This window comes from Octopus bimaculoides, chromosome 5 (genome assembly GCF_046866305.1).
Source record: "Octopus bimaculoides isolate indiv1 chromosome 5, ASM4686630v1, whole genome shotgun sequence".
NCBI lineage: Eukaryota > Metazoa > Mollusca > Cephalopoda > Octopoda > Octopodidae > Octopus > Octopus bimaculoides.
Window position 1 is genome coordinate 56,615,644 of NC_142932.1, and position 27,045 is coordinate 56,642,688.

The following is a 27,045-nucleotide window of genomic DNA, read 5'->3' on the forward strand; positions in this document are numbered from 1 at the left end:
TGTCTCTTTGTAGAGTGGAGAGTTAGTATGTGTGTATGTGTGTTTTTGATCAACAGATTTAGCATAATTGCTACTGTTGTCATTGTAGTCAAGTCGTCTGTGGCAGGGAGAGGAGGAAGGTAACAGATTGGGAGAATAGGTGAAAGAGGACAAAACAGAACTTAAAAAATTGATGATGCATCAGTCTTCTCTTCAAATAATAAAAATAATAATAAAATGTTTAAGAAATGGTCCCATTTTCTTATCTTTACTTGCTCTTCACAAAAAAAATGTTCAGCTTATCTCTTAAAACTTCAAATATTCTATTCACATACACACACACATAAACATTACTAACTTTCTTGGGGGTCATTCAACTAGGAATTTGTATGTCAGAGCTAAGGTCTCCGCAAGCAATTTACTCAAGTTGTTCCTTGATGTTGTCTATCCATCTTTTCCTATCCACCTCCCCTTCTTTCCTCCCACAGTTCCTTGACAAATGATTTTTACCAAGGACATTCAATCTTATGTGGCCACAACATTTCAGTTTTCTTCTCTCAACCATTGTGAGACATTCTTCATAGAATTCCAAAGTTGACTTCGCTTTTCATCATTTTGGGGTCAATAAAATAAGTACCAGTCAACCACTGGGGTTGATGTAACATATTATGTTTATTGCTAATATTTAGCCTTAGATCAGCATTCATCAAGGACTATGATGGAAAGTATTCCAAACATGACCATCGCATATTTTTATACATCTGGGAAAACACTGACCCAAGTATCCATCCTTTATTTCAGACGATGTGATTTAAGGGAGATTTGATTGCTATTTGTAGTAAGTTGATGATCATAAATTTTGCTTTAGATGTATTTATCGTAAGAAACAGCTTTTTTCAAATGTTTTACATAGTTCAACCCTACACAAGTTAATGTGTGAAAAACAAAATAGGAATTTTGAAAGAAGTATTTATAAACCTAGTTTTTAAATGTCAAGAAGCTATGGGGACCCACCAGAATAAAATAGTAGTCAAAGGGGTCCATGGGTATAAAAAAAAAATTGTTGAGAACCATAGCAATGATTCTCAGTCTGGAAATGTTTGGTATATTACTAGTACAAGTTGCATGGATGACTAAAATGACTCAAAAATAATGTAGAAAACAATTGATAAGTTTATTTTATAAAACATACTTGTTTATAGCAAAATATGAATAGCACGTTTCTCAAGACGCCTGTGAGCATTTGTACGGATTACATAAAGCCTTAAATTTATAATTTTTTAAATCTAAAAATCCATGGTACACCTAAGTATCTCCTGCAGTACATCACTGAACAAGCACGTATGTAGGGGATTCGCCCGTTGGCTCCTATATGCATTGTGTGTGAAGAAGGGCATACACGTGTGCTAACACATATAAATGTTAATACTAACTAGGAATGGTTTCTGCGAATGCACTTACATCTATGTCTATGGGAGTTATGTGCATATACATAAAACAATGTGTTGTATGTGGCAGTGAATGCATGTTTGTATACGTGCAAATACATGTGTACAAATGTATCCATTACTGTTTTTCATGTAGTCAAAAAATGTGTTTGTGAGTAAAATAAGTGTGATTGCAGGCATCCGTGTTTAGCATTTGTTTTTTTTTCTTTTAACTTAGACCAGTCCTAAATAAGCACAATCACGATTGTAGGAGTTTGAGTCCCCTTTCTGTACATTCATTATACAATGTGAATTTTCAACTCTAAGACAGAAAAGTGGGTTCTTAGAGAAACATTTGGCTGTTTATTTCTAAAAGATCAAGTGAATATGAAGAGTCACCTACAAAGCATGTATTTGCCTTATATGTGTGCACGTATTGTAATTTTGTTTGTATTTATAGGGGTGGCGGGAATCATGCTAGTGAGGACAAAGAGCCCCAGTATTTCCCTCTTGGTGCCTGTGGAGGATGCAATACAGGAACTGAAATTGGTTTGATTTCCAGTCGGCAGCTGAAGAGAATGTCCCCTATCATAAGTTGTATGTAGAATACAGATAAGTGTGTGTGTGTGTGTGTGTGTGTGTGTGTGAGAGAGAGTGAGTGTGACAGATATCCTCTTTTCAACTAGCATACATCACATATACGGCTATGAAGACACGCGCATCTATAGTGCGCGTGCGTATGTGCGTGCGTGCGTGCGTGTGTGTGTGTGCTTGTTTTCGACCTGAATTTGTAAGGAAAAGGTTGATTCGTCTCCAGTATATGATTGCTTGTTATTTACTTTATTGACCCCAGGAGGATAAATGGAATAATAAATGCGAAGTCCAGAGCAATGAGATTTGAAATAAGAAACTTGGGAGTTGAACGAAATTAAAGACTGAAAAACATTTAGCCTTGCACTCTACACACTATTTCTGCCAACTAAACGCCCTCCCGTCTTTTTTTGGTGTATGTCTGTGTGCGCGCACGCTTCCTCAACTACACACACACACACACACACACACACACATCTATCTATTCACTCACAGATCATACATGTATATGTTGTGTGTGTGTGTATATATATATATATATATATATATATATATATATATATATATATATATATATACATATATATAAACAGGCGAAAGTAAAGAATATGCACACCGGTTGTTTGGGGTTACATACATCCGTATAGTTGTGTACATATACACACACACACAAACGTGTATATATATACACACACACACATATTGGGACAGAGAGAGAGAAATTAACCCATATGATAGACAAAGAAAAATACACATACACATTAACTAAATTGTGTGTATCAGTATAAACTTTTATACCTAAACATATGCGTGTGTGTGTGTATATATATATATGTATATATATTTATTTATATACACATACATACACGTGCATACATACGCATACACCCATAATTAAAACTTTCATACTTATGACAGCGTCTGTGTATGTGTGTGTGTGTGTGTGTAATTATGTTTTTATACTTTCTATACAAGTGTATACATACATAGCTCACTAGATAGATACTACATATTAAATGAAAATATACTACTATAAATTTATAACATACACGTGTATATATTATATTATATATATATATATATACTTATGTGTATATACACTACAAACATATATGTGTATGTATATATGTAGTATGTACATATACAGACATCTTTGAGTATGTGAGCATACATTCATATAGCACAAGTATATATATATTCATATATGAATGTGTATAAAATATACAGTATGCAAGTATGTATTACACGTGCGTGTGTGTATGTGTATTACACGTGTACACAAATACACACACATTAATATAAATATGATCATACCCCTTCCAGCCTGGCTGGCACGAATTAGACAGGTTGCCTTGATTCAAATCAGATCTTGTTAAAACTTCTTGTTTTCATTCTGGCATGGTTTTAATGCCCTTTCTAACACCAAACATTTAATAGACTGTACTATTACATTTTGTGTGGGTGTGTGTGAGAGACATCAACACTAGGGAGTTTGTGCTATCCTTGACATGTGAAAACTAAAGGGTCCTCTAGACTTGTCGATGTCGTTATCCATCAGCGAGTATCCATGAAGCTATCCATCAGAGTATTATTGGTTCCTTTTATTGCTATACAAGTTTCAAGGCACTGCAATGAAGGATTTAGTTGATCAAATCAATTCCAGGGCGTAATTTTGGAGCTTCGGTACATATCCCAAATCTGTTTTTGGTTAATTACTATGTTATGCAGCTGTAAGCAAACCAATACCAGTAGTCAACTAATGAAAGGCAGCTTAGTTTCAGTCAATCAAATTCACTCACAGAAAAATTGGTCGTCCCAGAGCAATAATTGGCGAAACTTCACCAAGATGCCACATATTGAAACTGAAACCGAAACCACTGAGTTCCAAATATCTTAGCTATTTATGCGTATGCACACATACACACACACATGTATATACAATATAAATATACACACATATTTATATACATACAATATATACAAATCTATGTGTACATACATACATATGAAGATATATGTGTATGTATATACATGTATGTGTTTGAGTCTACAGACAGATAGCTAGATATTTAGGTTATGATAGAACTCCCTGTATGTAATGTATTGCATTGAAAACCATCAAACAGTTAATATTATACAAATTATTAGTGAAGAGAAACTAACAAAAGATAAACTCCTTTAGATTGGATTGAAATTTTTGGATAACCTTATTAAGATGATGGTTGTGCATAGATATTTATATATTTGGCAGTGAAAACCATACTATCAATTTGCAGAGATTTTGACAGAACTTGATCAACGTGCTGAAAATCCAGATTTGAATCTAGATCGTGAGTCTAACAATCTCACAACTGAACTATTTGGGGATGATTGAAAGTGGCTCCATAGTTTACTGAAATATATATCATTCAAATATTGTGACCAGAGAAAAACTCATCTCCAAATAAAAGAATTCCAAATACAACAGGGTTGTCTTTCTATACATTTTACATCTTTCTTCTACAAGTTTTCAGTTTTGTGTGAAAAGTGTATATTTAGATAGTGAACGGTGCACTGCAGCTATAGTAAACACTTTTTTTAACACCAAGCATTTCCTCTCATAATTCCATATGCATATATGTATACATAGACATATATACACATTTATCTCTCCTTTATATATATATATATATATATATATATATATATATATGTATATGCACATACATACACACACACATTCATCTCTATATACACATATACACTTATACATGTATACATCCATTTACAATATATGCATACATAGATATACAAATATGCATATATTAATATATATTTGTGTATTTATGCATGTGCTTATATATATTACACATACATACATACATACATACATACATACATACATACATATACACACACATATTACGCACATGCACATACACTCATTGAGAGGTTGAATCGATTGTAACTTCAAACTTTGATAAAGAAAAAAAAATTAATGACCTTTTTGTTTCTTTTATAAAATTATTGAACCTTATATTAAACAGGAGTTGAATGAAAGAGGGGAGGAGTAGATATGACATTAATGAGAATCTTGATGCTTTTAAACTTCAGAAGGAGAAAAGATCGAGAATCCTGCTTGTCCAGAAATTATCATCGCTTCAAAATGATTTAGTCTAACACAAACTAACAAAGAACTTTCTCAGTCAAAAGTGTGGGACCTTTTTGTATAGGAGACGACCTACAAGTCATGACGATGAATCTTTAGTTTTACATATTGAAAGATATGCATGCGATCAAAAATATGCTGCGTATGTTAGAATGTTACAATGCATTAAGTTACCTAGATCATTATTAATGCATTGAATATCCGCACAAGTGTTAAATAAAACTTGTGAAGAAACACTCCTCTGGTCTCAAGGATAAAACTTTTTATGGAACATCAGCAGAGAACATTTCAAATTTGGATTCGGGCAAAATTTTGGCAACGGATGAGTATCTAATCCTGTTCTTTGCATCGTCTCGAGATATTTGAAATAGAAATATGTTCCTCAAATCAGACGTCATTTTCTAAAAGAATCATTATATAATTCAATACTACATAATCCTTATAGGACGAGAAGTTCACGACTGAAATACGCCTGCTTTGACCAGGAACGGCGAAGAGCTGGTGTACCTACATTGTCATTTGACCTGAGAGAAACAGCAGTCAAAATAGAAAAGAAACAATAATATAGTCAAAACTAGGGACCACGGTAGGGATTTTATCGAAGTACAAAGTTTCAATCGGTGCATCCTTACCAGAATGAAATACAAATCTTCAATATTCTTTTATTTGTTTGTCATTTGACTGCGGCTATGCTGGAGCACCACCTTTAGTCGAGCAAATCGACTCCCAGGACTTATTCTTTGTTGAACCGCTAAGTTACGGGGACGTAAACACATCAACATCGATTGTTAAGCGATGGTGGGGGGACAATCAGACACACAAACACACACACACACATTATATATATATACGACGGGCTTCTTTCAGTTTCCGTCTACCAAATCCACCTACAAGGCCTTGGTCGGCCCGACACTTGCCCAAGGTGCCACACAGTGAGACTTGAACCCGGAACCATGTGGTTGGTAAGAAAGCTATTTACCACACAGCCACTTCTGCGCCTGTATGCAAAAATATTTTCTAAGAACCCAGGAAATTCCCGGGCCTGAGTACGATTTACTCTTTTCACCCCTTCTCATAATAAAAAAGACAGGACGATACAGCTGGAGTGTCTTTGTGGTTATAAGTTCGCTAGATCAGAGTAACACTTTCTAACATTGGTACAAAGCTGAAAATGATTAAATCGAGCTCAGTATTTGGTTGGCACTCTTTACAGATCTGAGATAGTTAAAAAGCGAAGTCAAACTTAAAGGAATTCGAATTCAAATAACAGTAAAAAGATGTAACTAAATAGAAAAAATGGTATTGTGGAGACTGCAACTTAGCTATAATGAGCGGGTTAAAACGCCGGGAAATGTCTTTGTGGTAACTGTTCCAACTTTTTTGTATTTTGAATTCAAATTCTGCCAAGCTAACTTGTCTTTCATTTTTCCAGGATCGACAAATAAAGAACCAATCTTGTATAGGAGAAGGTGATTTTTCTTAACCATCTCTTTCTCAAAACCGGGTATACTGTTCTGTGAGATGCATGTAGTCCCCATAACCCCCTCACAGAACAGTGTAGCCAGTTTCCTTCAGGAAAAGAAAGAGGATTAAGCAAACAATTTCTCATTTAGCATGTTAAAAAAAAAAAAAAACGCCCAAAGAAACCAAGCATGGACGGAATGACGAACCATACAGATAAAAAGAAACCATTTATTGTTATTGTATTACTTGCTTGGTACTTGTTTCATCGACCACGGAGTCTTAAAAAGAAAAGCCTAACCCGACTGGGAACGAACTCAGATCTTAGTAAACAGAGATGTAACTAAATGCAGCAAGGCATTTCATAAACCACTACTTAACTGTATTACACGCTTGGTAGATTTTATCGACCACGGAGAGATGAAAAGGAAAAAATCTACTCCGGTGGATTCTAACTCCTCCCAGAACGTAGAATAAATGTTGTAGTCCGGCACCCTACTGTTTACACAACTACATCGTCAAATAATAACTTATTTACTTCGAAGGAAAGTACAATAAAATAGCATAAACGTACATACATCGGTATGTGTGCGAGACAATTCAGCTGTGACAATTCAGATGGCTGTGTACGTACCAGGGGGGCAACACATACACACATGTATGTGAGTATATATCGCACACATATATGTGCGTGTGTTTGTGAAAGTGAGTGACGGAGAGGACAATTCAGCAGCGTGTGCGCGACAATTATATTTATACGTGTATCTGCATGTATGTGGGAATTTTGGCTTGCGTGCGACAGTTCAGTTGTGTATAACATTGCATGTATGTGCATGTGTAAACCTTCAATCGTATTTATACATTCAGAAGTATGTAAGTATGCAAGACAATTCAGGTATGCGTGTGTGCGTATGTATATATGTATGTAAGTATGTATGAGGCGCAAGCTTTTGTGCGTGAGTAGCAATTCTGGAAACTGATTTACTTATGCAAGTGCCGAAATTCAGATATGTGTGTGTGTGTGTGTGTCTTGGATGAATTAATGTGTGTGTGTGCGCGCGTATGTGTATGCATACGAATGAGTGTGCGTGCGCGTAAGCATGTGTCTGGGACGAATTAAGTTTTGCTCGTGTGTCGTCTGTATGGGACGGTTGAGTTTTGTGTTTGTGCACATCTGTATGTATAAGGGACGATTACGGGTACGTGTGTGCGTGCATGATATTATTCAAGTTTCTGTGTGTATGGTAATGTGTATGAAAATTTAAGTTTGTAGCAATTCAATTTTATGCGTTGGACAATTCACGCTTGCGTATGCATGAGCTCGTGTATGGAAATACTGTGTGCATATCATACACATATATTCCATAATTACAGAAACATGACTTCAGTACAAGACTACATACAATAACAAATATATTTAAACCCACAATATGTGTGATGAAGTGTGTCTTTAACTACTGGGCATTTTAGCGATGCAAACAAGAAAAAGTGATTGGAAAGGTTATTACTGAGATTAGCAAAATAAGCTAGATTCAGTTCCCCATTTCGGTTCGGTTCAAATTAAATCGATTCAATTAGGAGGCGAAAGACAAAAGAACAATTATATTGAGGATTTAGCCAAATACCCTTCAATTCACACTCTTCTGTCTTTAAAAAAAAAAGGTGGGTGTCAAAATAGAAGCTAAACTAGATGGTGTGGACAAGAATGCCGTTGATTATAGATAGGTCTGCTCGAACGGAGCGGACTTGGGGGATAAGCAGTTTATTCGCAATCCCATGATCTACTAGATAATAGAAGCCAAACCGCCCTTAAATCATACCAGACTGTACCGTAAAAAGGTAAGGAAAAACACCGTTTTGTTTTAACAATACAGATCATAACAACATGAGACTGGATGATCTCAGCTCGAACACCTTTGCATACTCAATCGAGATTTACCTAGGGCTGAACAACAACAATTAAGACAAGTTTATGAAGCTATAGCGAAATAGATTAAATACATGAAAAGCAATAAATAAAAAAAAGTTCGGAAATACAAACCACTAACCTTATTAATAATAATAATGGTAATAATAACAATAATGTAAATTCCATGAAGCATTCAAAATATGTTTATAGTAGCAATAACCATAATATTAATCCAGTTCGTCACAAAAAGGGAATATATTAAACTTGTTTTATCCATATGTATGTATATTTATCCATCCATTCATTCATTCATTGTATTTCGGAGACTGGGTATTTTGGTTAATCCCTATGAAATGAAAAAAAAAATTGGTTTTTGTCAGTGGATGTTATTGATACTCCATATTCCACTCTTCCTTTCTCTTTCTATTTCTAGTTCTGTATATTCTTTCCTCTTCGCACTTTCTGTCGTTAAAATAAACAATTAACGAACAAGTTCCGTACGATATATATTATAAAGAGAGAAAAAGAGAGATGTGCTTTCTTAATAACAGACTTTCGAGGCTGGGAGCGAGCGTAACAAGCACATCTCCTCTCGCTAGCACCCCTGTTTAAAGTTAGCTACTTGAGTATAGGGATGATGGGGAGGGGAACGAGAGTAAGAAAGAAAGAGAGAGTGAGTGAGGAAAAGGATATTAACTTTAGCTGCATGTGTATGTGTCTGTGTGCCCGCGCGCATATACAGTTAGCTCTCTCTCTCTCACACACACATACGTATGGGTATATTTATATACACATATATTTAGAGATATATGTGTGTGTGTGTGTGTATACATGTGTATGTATGTACGTGTGTGTGTGTGATGGATGCAGTCATGAGCTAGTTAGTTGTTAAGCAGTTCGTTTCGCAATCACGAAGTCCCGAGTTCGGTCCCACTATGTGGTATATTGGACGCGTATCTTTTACCAGAATTTTGGGTCTACCCAAGCTGTAAGTGAAATTTGATAGACGAGTAGACAATACCAGTAATTATCGGGGGGATGAGATTTTGTGACCTGAATGTCATTCCTTAAATAACTTCATTAAATTGCCGAAGCGGATTTAATTGAATTCAACCAAGTCGAGTTTATCATATAATATTCAATTAATCCAGTTATATCATACATATTACCTTCATGCATTTATTTCAGAAATATGGAATAAAATGTGATGTTATGGTATCCATGCTCGCGTCGATACTTACATTTCGCTACAAATGAAATTAATTTTTTTTTTCCTCCTCTAAGCACAAAGCCTAAAATTTTGTGGAAGGGGACTAGTTGGTTAATTCGATCCAAGTTCTCGACTGGTATTTATTTTATCAACTCCGAAAGGATGAAAGGCAAAGTCGGCCAAAGCGACATTTGAACTCAGATGAATGCACTAAAATTAAAAGGAAATAAAAATTTACACAAAACACCAAAAAACAACTGATGTTGTTATCTAGCCTGCGGTCAACCCTAAAGCAGGGTTATTGCCACAGGTGTCCTTTTTTTTAAGTTGATAGGGTGTAAAATAGACCCCCTTCGGTCATGAATGACTATGGGGTTGCACCTAGAAAGTTACCCTCCGAGACACAAGTCCGGGTAAGGTTGTTTATGGAAGATCAGCAGTTGCCCATGCATACCAGCCTCCCCTCTCGGCGCCACCATACAGCTTGGCACCAGTGACATCGCAACTCATTTCTACAGCTGAGTGAACTGAACTAGAGCAACATTAAATAAAGTGTCTTGCTCAAGAACATAACAAGCAGCCCTGTCCGGGAATCGAACTCACTACGTCATGACTGTGAGCCCGACGCTCTAACCACTGAGTCATGCGGTAGGGTGTAATATGAGGAGAAAACCACGTACAGGCACCCCTTCTCTACTGTTTTTTTTTTGTTTTGTAGCCTCATGCCTGCTCTGATTGAGTAGATCCAGAATCAGAGGCATTCCAGCCGTGATCATCACGTATTTTCTTACTTGCGGAGAGTCTAAGACTATACTATCTAACATATTCTGATATTTCTTACTAAGTTCAGTGACCATGCAGAAGTGGCCTTTGTTGGATCTCGCACAAATTGCCACAAAAACCATTATAGTGACGGCAGACCAATAAGGGACCTTTACAATGATTTCTTTTATACTATTACTGGTTTTAGTTATTGATCTGTGAGCATTAAGCCCGTCGCTAAGGGGGTGCACTGGACCTCACTATTCAATAGTGCACCTTCAGATTTACAGTATTATACCTATTTCGAAGCTCCACTTTAGCATTATTACAAATTAGTGCCCACCCAGAATATTTTGAAGCAACTCCTCCAGACACCAAAGTCTGGCGACGGGCCTGATGGGATTCAGTGATTATTTAAGTTCGGAACTTATTTTGTCGATTTCTGTTGAGTTACAAAGCTGCAAGACAAATAGACACAAACGTAAAAATCACTTGGGTATGCAGTTGGACACAAAATACGGAAACCCACAATGGGCTTCCAGTTTCTGTCTACCAAATTCTATGGCAAAACTGAATCTGGGGCAGCAAGAGAAAATAACTATTTGCCCGAGATGCTGTATAATAGGCTCGAACCTGAAACCATGTAATGGGGAAGTGAAGTGCTTATCCACGGTGGTATGCTAGAAATAGCCGTTCAATCACTCTCAAATCACACCTGCCTTCTTAAATAAGGATTTTTAATATTACTGGAAAATGTGAGTTATGAAAAGCTTGCTTAATGATAAAAGCAAGAATAATAACGATGTAGGTAACAGCAGTAAATGAGGGGACTTTTAAAAGGTTTCGATACACTAAAAGTAGCATCCTAAACTCCCACAATTCTTATGATCCTTAAGAAAAATGGATGTGGCTCGAGACTGACGATTTCTGGAAGACTGAACGATCATTACTGAAACATCTTTGATCGCGCGCTAGTCAGAAATACCTTGAATCGTACACCGGTCTGACCGAACGACAGCAGCAACAATGAGATAGTGGCTTAGTTAAACAGATGAGAATTGCGAACTGAAATCTTGTCGGGTATACACTACAGACTATACTATACAATGCGTAATTATTCTCGATATGAGGGAGAATCGGCTACTTCTAGCCGGTCCTCGTTTTTATTTTTTAGACTTGAGCAAATAGATTTATGATGAAAGGCTTTCAGTGCGAATCATTTAGCATTAAGAGTGCAATGAACTGCCTACAAACGAGCTAAGGGAAATACTTCAATAAGCCAGCGGCAAACATTTATAGAATTTGGATAATTCTACTCTAATGCCATACGTTATTCCGTTTTTTTTTTTATATCATTCTGGGCTGAAGTCAACTTTGCTTTTCATCCCTTCGAGGTCGATAATGCACCGGTCAAGGGCGGCGGACTGACAGAATCGTTAGTGTGACGGTATTTGTTCTAGCGCTTTGCAATCTGAGTTTAAATCTTCGTGGTTACTTGAGGAGTAAACTTACACGTACACACAAATACCACAACTTCAGAATAGTTTCCATCTATCATATTCCATTCATAAGTATCGTCGCTAAAGATACAATACAAAGAGAACCATTGGTTTGTTTATGTGCAATGCATCCTCTATTTGGTAGCTATTTCAGGCAAGTCTAGTTATCACACGGAAGTTTCGATTGTTGGTTTGTATGTGCTTCCGTATGATCCGTTAAGATGCTGATTAGGAACTAGAAGTGATGGGAGGTAAGAGGAGCTGCGTCGGCAACAATTAATATATTGATTAATTGATGAGCTGGGTGAGTTTATTTTCCGTAAGCAAAAAAGAATCTGAAAACTCTTTACGTCCGTATGTTGAGAAAATAAGTGAATTTTTATTGCCTTAGTAGCAAGCTGGTATTAAGACTTCTGGATATTCTGAATTCTCAGATGAGGGGTGTTTCGAAACGTTAGGTTCTTCACGCCACACGACAAAATCTATTGAAAGCTTCAACGAATTCTTCTTCCTATAAGATAGTAGAGTATGTTTTAAGGAAGATTTAGCTGTTAGGCTTAGGAGGATGTGTGACTGCGTAGAAGTCACATTGACTCGCGCCAAATAGTAGGGAAGACCGAGTTGTTGAAGGTGAGGGAGAGAGACGGTGGTTGAGGAGGGAAGCTTGGAGAAGAAAAGTAGTAAAGGGAAAAGGGAAGAGGAGGCATGTATTTAAAAAGCCGTTCATTGAAACTTCAATAAAACTTCAAAAGTTAAGAGAAGTTTATTAATAGTGGAGTGGTGGTGTTCGAAGTAATGGCGGTAAATGTGAAAGGGATCGTAGAGGCGGTGTAAACGACGATGGTGGTGATGGAGGTGTGTATTGGAATAATGGCAATAGTGAAAATGATGTTGATGACGGAGGCGATAATGTTTGTAGTGGCGATAGAAAGTGTCAACAATGATGGTGGTGGTGATGAGTGTCGATGGTGGTGGTAGAATAGTGACGGTGGTTATGGGTCAGAGATTGTTCACTGTGCTGCTGTTTAACCCCAGATCAACTTTGGTTGAATGAACCATTGATCAAAGGTTCTTTCAGATTTGACCATCTCTCCCCGCTCTTAAATTGACTAAATATGTCCTTACTTTTATTAGAGCGATGGAGTATGAAGTGAAAGAGATTTAGCTGCAATCTCAAGTAACAGCTTTGAGACTCCCATATAGGCTTGCAGGCTGTGTTCTTGTTTCGGCCCAGCTCAAGTTTGAACGAGCAGATTTCTGATGAAAGACATCCCGTTTTTTTAGACGATTACACTGTCTAATGTGTCCTTTTCTAGGATATGATATAGAGTGGGGCTGGCAGTTATTCCTTGAAGGTCGAACGACGTTGATGCTATTTCGTTAACTCAGGCTCCTCGGGTGGTATAACAAAGATAGGCGGAAGGGGAAAGAGAGGAAGCGAGACAGAGAAAGAGAGGAAGCAGGAAGGAAAAACAATAGAAAAGAATGAAAAGAGAGATAAAATGAAGAAACAATAGATATAAAAGGAGATGGATAAATAGAGGAAGTAAATAACGGAGAGAAGCACAAGTTAAAAAGACTGGATGCTGCATGTCCGTTTTAGAAGTTAAAAAGAAGCAAATTAGCCGCACACATGTGTGCATTTGTATGGATATGTATGTATAAAGAAACGTCCCCAAATGTCTGGTTATATTGAGTCGTGCTTGTATGTATGAATGGAAGTGGAGAGGTGGGATGATTCTGAGAAATGAAATGTGAGAGAGCGAAGACGAGAGGGCTGGATGGGTAAAAGGATATAGCAGGAAGATAAATGGTAGGGTGGTTGTGTAGACACTTTACAACAATTACATATATTTTTATTCTTTTACTCGTTTCAGTCAGTTGACTGCGACCATGCTGGAGCACCGCCTTGAAGGTTTTTTTACTCGAACGAATCGACCAAGCAACTTTTTTTTTAAAGCCTAGTACTTATTCTATCGGTCTTTTTTGTCGAACTGTTAAGTTACGGATACGTTAACACACCAACACCGGTTCTCAAACGGTATGGGGAGACAAACGCAGACACAAAAACCGGAGGGGCCATTTTAGTTATACAAAGTTTGCATAGAATTGCTTCGATGGCCAGGTTACAGAAGTACGACGAAACTCTTTGCATTCGAAATAGACATTTTGTGGTATACGTTTACCTTGCGTCTGTGTAATCCTTTATCTTTTACTTGTTTCAGTCATTTGACTGAGGTCATGCTGGGGCATCTTCAAGAATTTCAGTTTCAGTCGAACTCAGTTTTAAAAGCCTGGTACTTATTCTATCAGTTTTTTTATTGCCGAACCGCTAAGTTATGGGCTCGTAGACACACCAACACGGGTTGTCAAACGGTGGTGAGGGACAAACATGCGCGCACGCGCACACACACACACATGCACACACGTGCTGTGTGTGAACAATTCCTTTCCCTTTGTTTATTTTCCGCCTACCAAATCCACTCGCAAGGCTTTTTGTCATCCCGAAGATATAATAGAAGACACTTGTTCAAGGTGCCACCACGCCGTGGGACGGAAACGGGAACCACGTGGTTGGGAAGCAAACTTTTTACTACACAATCACGCATGAGGCATATATATATATATATATATATATATATAAACAAACACACACGTATACAAAGACATTTATGTGGGTGTACAAGTATATATGTGTAATATATATATATAATATATATATATATATATATATATATATATATATAAATATATACATACATACATGCAGATAAATGGATTTTTATACACAATATTTATATATATATATATATATATATATATATATATATATATATATATATATATATATATATATATATATATATATGCGGCTAAACCACCCTTAAAGGGCAAAAAGTAGAGTAACGAGAGAGAGAAACTCTTTCCCACTCACAGAATATGAAATTATAGAAATTGGGAGGAGGGGAAACGAGGCAGGACAGCAGACAAAAGTAGGGGTGAAGGATGTGAGAGAGATAGACAGGGACCCAGAGAGAGAGAGAGATGGGGGGAAGCTATTGGAGGGGGCGGAGCAGACTGTTTCAAAGGGCAAGTGATGTGATGATCGTGGTGGAACGAAGTCCCAGATGGGCAGGCAACGTCGAGAAGGGTGGAATGGGGTGGATTTGCCAAAGACATGGGTGTATAAAAAGACAGAGAAATATGAAGAAAAACTATGCAAGTAGTTGTAATGAAAGTGGTAGAGGCAGCAGTATTAATAACGTGGTGGTAGTAACAGTGTATGGTGCAAAAACCCAAAATTGTAGAAGTACTGGGATGACAAAGGGAAGGGTGGAATTTTACACACACAATACATCTCTCTCTCTCTCTCTCTCTCTCATATATATATATATAAATATACAGGGATTAGCTTGAGTTGCTTCTCCAACATACTGAAAATTTAGAAATAGCAGTCAAAGAACTACTGATTCCAAACTACAAATTTTTCTCTGTGTGCCATAAATATCGCCATCCGTTAGAGAAAAATTTGTAGTTTGGAATCAGTAGTCCTTTGACTGCTATTTCTAAATTTTCAGTATGTTGGAGAAGCAACTCAAGCTAATCCCTGTATATTTATGATTATAAATAGTTTTACCGATAAAGGTTCTTTCATACTGAACTACTTGGCAAAATTATTAATTATTAATTCTATTACTAATTGACGATTCCCTGCCCTTATTTCTGTATATACACAACTCGTTCGAGGGAAATCTCCGCGATATATATGGGGTTATTATAAGTATTATTCAAAAAAAAAAAAAAAAAAAGATTGAGAAGAAAGAGTTGGTAAAGATGTAAATTAATTTAACATAGTTCCAAGGTAAAAACTGAATACATATAAATTCCTGAATCAATTTACATCTTTACCAACTCTCCGTTTTCTTAACTTTTATTGAATAATATTTATTATATGTATGTGTGTGTGTCCCAGCATGGCCGCAGTCTAAAAGTGAAACCAGTACAAGATAAATGAATATTATATATATATATATATATACAGAGAGAGAGAGAGAGAGAGAGAGAGAGAGAGAGAGAGAGGGTAGATAGAGAGAGAGAGAGGTAGATAAAGAGAGAGAGAGAGAGAGAAGAGTGTTGGGGGTAACATACAAGAGGTAGAAATAGGTTTCGAGTAATAGCATTAGTGATGGTGGATAAGTTCCCAGAATTGTTGAGGTGGTGGAAAGAGGGTGGTAGTGGTGTGTGTATACATATATATATTAGAGAGAGAGGAGGGAGAGATGAGAGTGGTAGGATGTGAGAAGGCTACAATACAAAGATGACTGGAGGCTGGCTGGAGGATGAAGGAAAAATTAAGGAGGGTGAAAGCGAGAGGAATTGATGGAAGATGTAAGAGCGAAGAGCAGCAGATATGGGTGGTGGTATTGATGTAGTGATGGAAGAGGAGTGATATATATATATATATATATATATATATATATATATATATATATATATATATATATATATATGGAGAGAGAGAGAGGGGGATGTGGATGACAGTGGTGATGCGGGGAGGAATGTATGAAATTGGGCAACAGCTGATGGACTGACACACGGGCAGACAAATGGTGGGAGCAAGGTGAGGTGGAGGGAAGCGTCTTGTTACCCTCCATACCATCTCTTCAAAAGCAACAAATTCTGTCACTTTATTCAACAGCATTAATAAGGTATTGTGATTGTAGTGTATGTGTGTTGTTATTTGGGCCCAGAGCAGTCCTGGTCGAGTTTTTTTGTGATCATTGATGTTCCAGGCGAAAACATTTCCTTAAAATAATAACAAGGAAAAACATTAAGCTGTAAGGATAAGGTTTAGTTGCTATTTCTAATAAGCTGAAGGGCTTCGTAGACTGATGTGACGTTGCCGAGCACTGTCTTAGACTTCGCTAGGCAGACCATTACAATCAAAAGCGTTCTAACCGTGGCCATCTTTTTAAATCAGAACATTTATGATTACATTATTCGATGAAATCTCTCGTTTTTATAACACCTGGTTTAAGGACGATTTGGTTGCCATTTCTAGCCTATCGAGTGACTTCGATGATACCTGGTTATTGCGGGTTAGACTTGGGTGAGGAGAGACTTCATTTATTAAAAGCGTTCTAGGGATGACCATCCAAGGATTACATAATGTAATGTATACTTTTCCGTTTTTATGATTTGAAGGAAAATTTCACTGCTATTTCTAGCAGACCTAAAAGCCACCGAGAGACTCATTGATGATTACCAGCGTTTTAGGACCTTGGTGGTCAAGACGGGGGTGATCTTTGTTTAGGCCTTGTCATATACAATCAGGCTGACTTAATAATTAAAAGATGTTCCACCTGGGACCATCCCATTTTAGTCAGTTTATATAGCATTACATTACTCACTTTATTTTATTAATTTCTCACTGACTGATCTGAAAGATACGACTGCTATTTCTAGCAGGTCGAATGACCGCTTAGAAGCTCATTCTTTCACAATTCATTGCTAGTCGTGGTTTACGTTGGTTCATGTGACTTATTTTTCCTATTAAGAAATCCACAACCTCTTACGAACAAATACATTTTCCTCCTCTTAAAATCACCACGTTTGTTGTTATTGTTTAGCCCAAGGTCACCCTAAGCGAACAGACATACCTATAATCGAAGGCCTTCCAACCATGACCATTCCATCGTTTTAGGTTTCTGTAGTTTAACAATACCTTAAATGTATCATCTTATTTAAGACCGCAGGCTATGATTTGATTGAAATTTGGCTATTTCTATTCAGGTTGAGTGAACGCCAAGAAACTCCCTCATTAACTCAACCATTTATACATTTTTTTTTAGTAGTAGTAGCCTCCAGCCCCCAACTAATTTGCCCAACTACTAATAATTAATCACCAATATATATACATAACCACTATCACCCCCTCCAAATGCCCTCCCACCATCACAACAACCACAAAGCAAAAAAATTAGGAGGCGTGGTAATAATAGGTGGTGGGTGAGGGTAAAGAGGCTAATGGAGAACGAGTGGTGTAAGATAGAGGGATGGTGGTTTGGATCTGTGTAAGTATATATGAGCAAGTGTGTGCTGAGGAGGTTTTTCTGTGTGTACTGGATGTATGTAAGTGTGCGTTGAAGTTGTGTGTATGTGTGGAGTGCTAAGGATGCGTTGTGTACTGTGATTGTCATGTGTGCACGTGTGTATGTTGAGGATATATACATACTGAGGTTGTTGTCTGTGTGTTGAGGTTTAGCTCAGAGTGAGGTAAAAGGTAGGAGGTGTGAGTGCAAAGGGATGTACGAGATAAGGTGGGAGTAGGATGGGGAGTGAAAAGAAAACGGTATGACGAAGATACAAGTGGGGGGGGGGTGCCGTAGTATAGTGATGGACGAGGTGGGTGGCTGTTGGAAATAGGGGTTTTGGCGGCAGGAACGAAGGGAGCTTAGTTTTTCGATGAGAGAGGGAGCAGAGGTGTGTGAGTGCGTATGTGTGTGTATCCAAAAGTCTGTTGGTGTGTTTTCGTTTATGTGTACGTTCGCGCGCACGCCATTCAGTCTGAGTATGTGATTGTGAGCGTGTGTATGTATACGCTTGCTCGCATGTGTGTGCGCGCGCTTGAATGACGGAAGTCCGTTGAGAGTAGAGGGAGGTGAGAGAGGGAAGAAAGGAAGTTCACGGATGGAGAGGGGAAAAGAGGAGGGCAAAATTGGGGCTGGTTATATTGTTGAAAGAGGTCTGTTTGTAGATGAAAGGATGTTTAGGAAGAGATAGGAAAGAAGACAAAACGTTAGAGGGGAAGCTGGATGATTTTTGTTTTTTTTTGTTTCGTGTGTGTATGAATGGGAGTGGGCTAAAAATGAGTGTTCTTATATGCATAAAACTGAACATTAACTGGATAAGGGACTCATTACAAGTGTAAAGTCTGATATTTTTAATAATTTTATTGACTGTGATTTCGAAGCTGTACCGATACTATTACGATCATTTCATTCTGAAGATAAGACCGTAAAAGTTTTAAAACGCTAATGGACTAATGGAAGACTATTGTTCCAGACTAAACATAAAAGACTAATAAGGAAATGTGAAAAACTATTTAATAAAAGAAAGATTAAACTCGAACACAGTCACGTCTTTAATATAACAAACATGTTTGAAAGAAAAGCTTTTCCCTATTTGCACACACGCACAAAATAATTTGAATGAAGCCAGTTTGGGGTACAGCTTTCGAAGATTTTTAGTCAATAATTACGATCCCAGTATGCATTTCAGTCTGGTATTATTTTACACACGCAGTTATCAATTGGCTAAGTTGCTATTTTAAGTTGGAGTGATTTCCACACTGGAAATCACTTTTTTTCATTTTTTTTTTGGGGGGAAAACTAGAGTAAATGAGTTTGGTGAGTAATCTAATAAAACTGAAATACGTCCGTTTTTTTCTTTCTTTTATGTTCACCAGTTAGCTTTAAAGACTAGATCAACTTCGATATCCCATTTTCTATATTTCCAAAAGTTTCAGTATATTGACCGTATTGAAGTTATCTTCCTTGTTTGATTCATTTTAAGCAGTTCTGGGGGAAGTTTTGTGCACTAAATACAAGGATAATCTCAGTTAATCGAAAATGATCAATTCACTACACTACGAGTTTGCATAGGTATTAAATACGCAGAATGCTCCTTGGGGTATTTCCTCTACCCTTATTTTATATGTATTCTTTTATTCTTTTACTTGTTTCAGTTATTAGACCGCGGCCATGCTGGGGCATCGCCTTGAGGAATTTTAGTCGAAGTGATCGACCCCAGTGCTTATCTTTTTATAAACTTGGTAATTATGCTATCGATCTGTTTTGCCGAACCGCTAAGTAAACACACCAATACCAGTTGTCAAGCGGCGTTGAGGACATATACAGACACAAAGACACACACGTATACATACAAAGGGCTTCTTTTAGTTTTCATCTATCAAATCCACTCACAAGGCTTTCGGTCGGCCTGGGGCTATAATAGAAGACACTTACCTAAGGTGTCACGCAGTGAGACTGAACTCGGAAACATGTGGCTGAAAAGCAGACTTGTTACTACACAGCCACACCTCGCGCACACACGTATATACGGATGGAAGTGCACACGCACACATACGACGGACTGCTACGCAGTTTCCGCCTACCAAATTAACTCACAAGGCATTGGTCGACCCGAGGCAATAGAAGACATATGTCTGAGATGCCGTGCAGTGCGACTCGTCTGGAACCAAGTGGTTTTAAAGCAAACTTCTTAATTCCCTATCCCCATATACATATAAAAAGTCAGCCATGTGCAGGGACCTCACGAACATGTCCAATATTTTCGTTTCAAAGGCGTATAGTGTGAATCTGAGGGACATTTGGCTTCTATTACTAGCGGATGGAGCGACCATATAGAGAGTTCTTTTCAGTTCGATTCGATTGATACTCTTGAACAACCACAAATTGGTGTGTACAGTAGAAACGTGAACATAGAAAAGCGGCGAGCTGGCAGAAACGTTAGCAAGCCGGGCGAAATGCTTAGCAGTATTTCGTTTGCCGTTACGTTCTGAGTTCAAATTCCGCCGAGGTCGACTTTGCCTTTCATCCTTTCGAGGTCGATAAATTAAGTACCAGTTACGCACTGGTGTCGATGTAATCGACTTAATCCCTTTGTCTGTCCTTGTTTGTCCCCTCTATGTTGTAGGCAATAAAGAAATAAGAAACGTGAACATAGAAAGAATTCCAGAGCGTTGACATTCTTTAGAGCAGTGGTTCCCAACCTGTGGTCCACAAAGGTAGCACTGAGACGTGGGGCGCGGTCTGTCGACATGTTAAGCTGACAAACTTATCAATATCTTGGGGTCCGTGGGAAAACTCATTTAAATAAAAGGGGTCCTTGATAGTGAAAAGGCTGGGAATCACTGCTCTAGAGGAAGATTGGAAATATTGGTCAGAGCGGCGTGGGCAAATAGACACAAAGTTAGCGACAAGAGGAGGAGAAACAAATGCGTCGAAGAGGCGCTGGGTAAAGTAACGAGAAGCAGAAGTCACTGTATAGTTGCAGTCAAAAGGGTAGAATAAGGATACAACACTTCTGTGGGGAAAAATTTCAGGGCGTTAGCTATCAGTTAGTCGGGTGTCCTTTTGAGAGATACTATCTGAGATTTAGAAGCAGTATTCCATTGTGTCACTGTGACACCTACTGTCACATAGCTTAGTGAAACTGCAACGTAAGTGGAGAAAACTGCCATCATTCAAGAATAAAAAATCAATTTAGAGTTTCAACTTGCAGGAAGAACCTACTCATATCTTGTCAAAAATATAATTGGTTTTACGTCGTAGCTTTAAGCGACAAAGGAATATTCGCTTGAAACATACGGATTGGTTTTGTAATAACTGAAATAGTTCGTTATGGAAAACATACATACGTTTAAAACATTAATATTCGTATATCAGGCGGTGGATTAATAGAATCGTTAGAGCGTCGGACAAAATAACAAGTGCGTATCTGTTTGAGGTCAACTGGTGCCAAGCTGTTGCCCTACCTTGATCAACATTAAATGCGTGAAAGTAGATTTGTTGTACGAATAGCTGGAAATTTTAGTTAAAATAAAATGAAATAAACTTTACCCAGGCTTGCGCACAAGAAAAGTATTTATAGTTATATGGTCAATCATAACTGACTGCGGTCTGCGATGTCTTAACCATAATTATATCTAAAACATATTTAAATAGCACTTTTGAAAATGTTTTAAGTATTTAAATATCTTTTAACTAAACAATATATTTTCAATCATGCTCAAAACATATATGTCTAAAACGTATTTAAACAACAAGTTTAAATATGTTAAATATGTAAATTTCTTTAAACTATGCAAATATATTTTTCATACATGTTTAAAACATATTTATGTCTAAAACATATTTAAACAGAAAGATTAAATATGTTTTTAAATATCTTTCAACCATACAAATATATTTTCCTACATATTAAAAGCATTTTTTATAAGCCTAAAACATATTTGAACAGCAAGTTTAAATATGTTTTCGAATGGTTGACTCGGTAGAGCGGCTTAACGTCCCTCGTGCATAAATAAATCATTATTAAAGATTCAATGTCAAAAACCATTATTAGTATTAGCACAGTCGCGTTACTGTAAACTGTGTATTAGAAATTATTTGCGACATATTCTGGGCAATAACTTTTCTCAATTTATCCTTGCACTTTATTTATATTTTTCCTTTTTGTTTGTTTTCAAATTATGACGTCTCACCTGTTTTAGCATTATGGTGCGTATGTTGTAATTTGGTCTCAGCAGCTCTGATCGAATCAGCGTATGATGAAAGATTTTCCGGCCATAAGTAACCCGTCTTTTTCTGTATATACAACTCTGCCCAATATGCCCTTCCATTTTAAAGACGATTTTAAAGTAATTTCTGACTATTTTTAGCAGGTCGGATAACCTCGTTGAGGCTTTAAATAAGTCGTAGTTTCAAGGCCATTTGGTTTCTCTTTGGAATAAGTTGAACGACTACAAAAATGCCCCGTTTGTGTTGTTAATGCTTAACCCCAACTCAGCACTGATTGGGTAACCCCTCTTCAAAGGTATTTCAACCAGAGGTGACTATTCAGACATTTATTGTCTATTCATAGTGTAACCCACACTACATATCCATTGCGTCGTTTCAGTATTTGAGACAACAGGGTGATTTGATAGAGATGACTGTTATATCTAGTAGGGCTGGAAACAGCAAAAGCACTTATATAGGAAAGTGGGTTATACATCATTAGATGTATACCTGACTTTCCTATATAAAATTAAGAATATAACGGAACGCTGAACTCCAGACTATCAACTTAAACAACATTTATTCATGTGGTAAATATATACATCTTTAGCTCTTGTTTGTTGTTACAGCTTCCGTGTGTGTGAGCATGGTTGTTGGGACGTTGGTATGTAGATGTAAGCGAGCTGTCGAGCGTAAGTTCGAAAGATGGAGAGAGACAGCTAAACACGTCCATGCTCAATCGCTGGCCAGCAAGAAAGAGACAGAATGAAGCGGGAAAGCTTGCTTGTTGAATTCCACGCATGCGTGAGACTACGCATGCGCACGGCGTTACTACACTTACAACACAAAAACTTCTTCTGAAAGGTTCGTGTTCATTCTATGACACACTGTGTGCAAAAGTAACAAAAAAAAAAATTCCGTAAACTTCCGAGAATGACGTCATCTATCAGGAAACCAGCGCACAAATTTTATACTTGTCATACTTAAAACGAAAGAATGGCAATATATGGCAAGAAGTTTATTTCCCAATTAGGTGGTTTCGTGTTCAGTCTAACTGCGTAGCACTATTAGGCAAGTGATTTCTGGCATAGCCTCAGGCTATGGAAAAGGTTTTCGATATGCAGGTATAATTTTATCGCTCAGTTCACTTAAATTACATCCATTTTAATCTATCGATGTCATTTTGGGCTTGCATCACTTAGATATGGTAACACAAGAAATAAGACAGAGTTGAAATTAACCTCGATCCTATTTCGGATGAGAATGCCCATTTGACTGAGATTATTGAAATCCTTCGACTGGGAACTATTCTAAAACGTATTCGTGGATGACACATTTTGATAAGTAAACAGCCCCATAGCACAGTGTAGATCTCGGGTTTTTTCGGTTAATCTCTAGTTTAAGACCCGGTCACAAAAATGAAAAAAAGATAGTATACTGTTGTTTTACACCTATTACATCATTTTTTTATTTCTATTTTTGTGACCGGGTCTTAAACTAGAGATTAACCGGATATTCATCAATTAGTAGCAATTACTTAGTGCGAGCAAATTATTCAGTTTGAAGCTCAGAATACGTGGAAGAAGCATTATGTATTTTACATAGTAGAAGAAGTCATTAATGATAACAGTATTTTATTTTATTTTATTTAGTCTACCCCTTATCACACCACAATATATAGTCCGTATATACTATACTCCTTCGTCTACATCACACTACTGTTTGTCTGCGGTGTATACAACATTCTCCAATACAATTCTAGGTAAATTTTTATATTAACACTCGCACGATTTTCACTAAGAAAAAAAAAAAAACTCGGATTTTTTGCGTGGAATCAAGTACCCTGACCTCCTAATATGCTGCAAATCCCTTATTTTGGTTCGGGACGAAGCGAGTAGGGCCCCCCCCCCCATCTCTGAATCATTAGGAATTTTTTTTTTCTTCGTTGAATGAATTCCTGTGACCTCCTTATATGCTACAAAACCCTTTTGGGGGGTCCGAAAAACGGGGTGGGGTGAGGTGGAAGTCTCGGAAATTTCACCAACATCCACCTCACCCCCATTGAGCTTTACACCCGCACGATTTTCAACTAAGGAATAAAACTAAAAATAAAAATCGGACCCAAACTAATTTTTGCGTGTGTAGGCGGGGGTGGAGGAGAAAGATGAACGATTTAAAATAAACATAAGCGATTTAAAATAAATATATCTTAATTATGTCGTGGTGGCGCAATGGCCCAGTGGTTAGGGCATAGGATCGCGGTTTCGATTCCCAGACCGGGTGTTGTGAGTGTTTATTGAGCGAAAACACCTAAAGCTCCACGAGGCTCCGGCAGGGGATGGTGGCGAACCTTGCTGTACTCTTCCACCAAAACTTTCTCTCACTCTTACTTCCTGTTTCTGTTGTGCCTGTAATTCAAAGGGTCAGCTTTGTCACACTGTGTCACTCTGAATATCCCCGAGAACTAAGTTAAGGGTACACGTGTCTGTGGAGTGCTCAGCCACTTGCACGTTAATTTCTGGAACCCTCGACGTCGTAAGTGACGGAGTGCCAACAAAAATCTTAATTATGTGAGAAAGTATATATATATATTCTGATGATAAAATATAGTATCTTTCAAAAGCATCCTAAATTTATAGACTATATCTATAATTTACAGAAATAAATTTTCCAGAATGTGATTTACATGGTTCGTTATTAAGTATATGCTCCCTTGCCCCCCACCCTTCCGAACCAAAATAAAGGATATGCAGCATGTTAGGAGGTCAGGGTACTTGATTCCACGCGAAAAATCCAAGTTTTTTTCTTCTTTTTCTTAGTGAAAATCGTGGCGGTGTTAATATAAAAACTTACCGAATTCTACTCCACACGACAATTCACTGTATACTTTATGTTGCTTTAGTTAATATCTGTCACACCACAATATAGCACTATAAGTTACTTATATGCACTACACTAACCAAACAGGAAGCTTCTACGTAGTCGCTCACCTGGTAGAAACAGTCATCAAATCTCCCTTAAATTACAATGTAGCGTTTTGTATAAGAACAGTACACATTAGATTATATAGACCTACTTATCCTGAAAAAAGACATAACAGTCTTATGCGAAGTATCTGTGATCAGACATAGGACTGCTCAATCAAGATTGACCTAGAGCTAAATAAACAACATAAAAAAAAACACTACATAACACAAGTCAACGAGGAAGCCTTTCTTTAAGGAAAGAGAACACGGAGAAAGAGCCCTCTTTAGATCATGCACACATATTTATACTTGGTGATGCGATGGTGGTGGACTTTTTTCAGTTGAAGCAGATGATAAGAAAGTGAAGAAGAGAACCTGATTAAAGCTAACATCTGGTTCCTGTACCAGTTGCCAGTGCCAACATCACAGGCATGATTATAAATATCAACTACAGCCTTGCCTATTGACACTTCACAACTGGTACATGCTTCTCAAACATACTGCATCTACACACATATGCATGTACACAGACATACATGTACACGTACACATACATACAAATGTATGCAAGCATGCGGTCACGTGCAGTCATGCACATAGAAACATACCTACACACAAATATACACCATCCAAATCTATGAAATCCCTATGTTGTGGATTGATCTTGTAGAAATAAGCAGACGAATCTTCCTCAAACCATGCCCTACTATCTGAAATGAACAAGAATATATTAGAATAAAGTAGTCCTAGATACACTCTGTCTAAATAAAGGACAGCATGATTGGGGGTGAAAGACCTTTCATAATATGATTTGTTCATTCAGAATTAAATTCGGGTGAAACAACCACATACGTTTGTACGTACGTATGTACATACATACGTACATACATACATACGAACGGACGGACAGATTCATGAATACAAATATACATACATTCACATGCAAAAAAAAAAAATCCCACTCCAGCCTATAAGTACACATACAAGTACGCAGTGTACAGACATACAGATACATGCATGCGTGCATTCAACCTGGAACATAAATGGCTCCTGTGTCGGTTTCAACTATAATTATTCCAGTTGTTAACCAATGTATATTTAATTGGCAGAGTATTCCAAAGACAAGCATAAACAGAATCAGCATGACATCATCACCACCGTCATCATCATCCTTTAACATCTGTTTTCCATGCTGGCATGGGTTGGATGGTTTGGCAAGTGAGAGAGCTGCACCAGGTTCTAGTCTGATTTGGCTTGGTTTCTATAGCCAGATGCCCTTCTTAATGCCAGCCACTTTACGGTGTGTGTTGGGAGCTTTTAACATGGCACTAGCACAGGGCTCTTGCAGGCCAATTCTCTTCATACAATGTGTGACAAATCTAGACTTTTGAACTACAGATTCAGCTCAAGTGATGGGTTTCTGACCAATTTCTATCTACTCATGGCTGCATGGTTAAGAAGCCATACCTGCACCCGTCTTCTTAACCACACAGACATACCTTAACTTACATTAAATCTGAATATACATATGTATGTCCATGCATGTGTGCATATGTGTATATAGATCAAAGGCATGTGGCTAAGTGGTTAGGGTAGTCAGCTCAAGATCGTAAACTCATGAGTTCAATACCTGGCAGTGCATTGTATCCTTGAGCAGGACACTTTATTTCACGCTGCTCCAGTCCACTCAGCTGGCAAAAATGAATAGTACTTGTATTTCAAAGGACCGGCCTTGTCACATTCTGTGTGATGCTGAATCTCCCAGAGAATTATATTAATTGTATGCCTG

At 37.5% G+C, this 27,045-nt stretch overlaps 1 protein-coding gene across 36 annotated transcripts in view; it reads right to left on the reverse strand.

Annotated features, from left to right (window-relative positions):
- Positions 1–27,045, reverse strand: part of LOC106876215 (roundabout homolog 2) — a 1,018,579-nt gene that overhangs the window by 703,724 nt on the left and 287,810 nt on the right. For 13 of the 36 annotated variants that reach the window (XM_089352321.1, XM_089352326.1, XM_089352318.1 and 10 more), the window contains exon 1: positions 8,655–9,316. The exons of the other annotated variants lie outside the window; for them this stretch is intronic. The gene's annotated coding sequence lies outside the window, so the exon portion shown is untranslated. Of the gene's footprint in view, positions 1–8,654; positions 9,317–27,045 lie in introns of those variants that run through there. 36 annotated transcript variants of the gene reach the window in all.